Raw genomic sequence first — 621 nt, 5'->3', positions numbered from 1 at the left:
CAAAGCGTAGTGTGCTCGTATTTACAAGGAGTTGAGGGGCCACATCAATACAAAGATGAAGAAAAAAAAAAGACAGCCGCAGAAATCGGTTCTTTTAAAGCTCCGCCCACGAGGATCAAAACCGAGGGACGTCCCCTCCTCAGACCATACAAGGAGAGGGGATTTTTTGTGCGTTACACAGTCTTTGCTATGGCCACAGAGAACTAAGAGAAGGTATAGAGGGGTCACACCATCACGGGTCTTGATACTTGAGGAGACAGAGGTCACGCCATCACTTTCAAAGAAAGCCTGAAAAAAAAATAAAAATAGATATATACACATGGGAGGGTCCACATCTCTTGGCTGCTGCCCTGTATAAATAACATACTCCCATAAAGGAATTAAAAAGAACAGATGACTGAATGATATAGAAAAATAGGGCCAATTAAAATGGCGAGCAAATAAAAAAATTAACATATATTTATATACAGATAAGTATTCCGCGTTGGGAGCGAACGAACTAAGCAGAACAGACCGTCACCGTACAGATCTGCTCAACATTGTAAGGTTTTTGGGCGACTCGGCGCCGTGTTAAAGTGCCACGCGTAGGCCAGGCTGCTAGATTGTTCAGGTCCAAAGAAA

The sequence above is a fragment of the Nanorana parkeri genome, unplaced genomic scaffold (assembly GCF_000935625.1).
Source record: "Nanorana parkeri isolate BGI_ZX_2015 unplaced genomic scaffold, ASM93562v1 scaffold2188, whole genome shotgun sequence".
Classification (NCBI taxonomy): domain Eukaryota; kingdom Metazoa; phylum Chordata; class Amphibia; order Anura; family Dicroglossidae; genus Nanorana; species Nanorana parkeri.
This window is presented reverse-complemented; position numbering follows the sequence as displayed.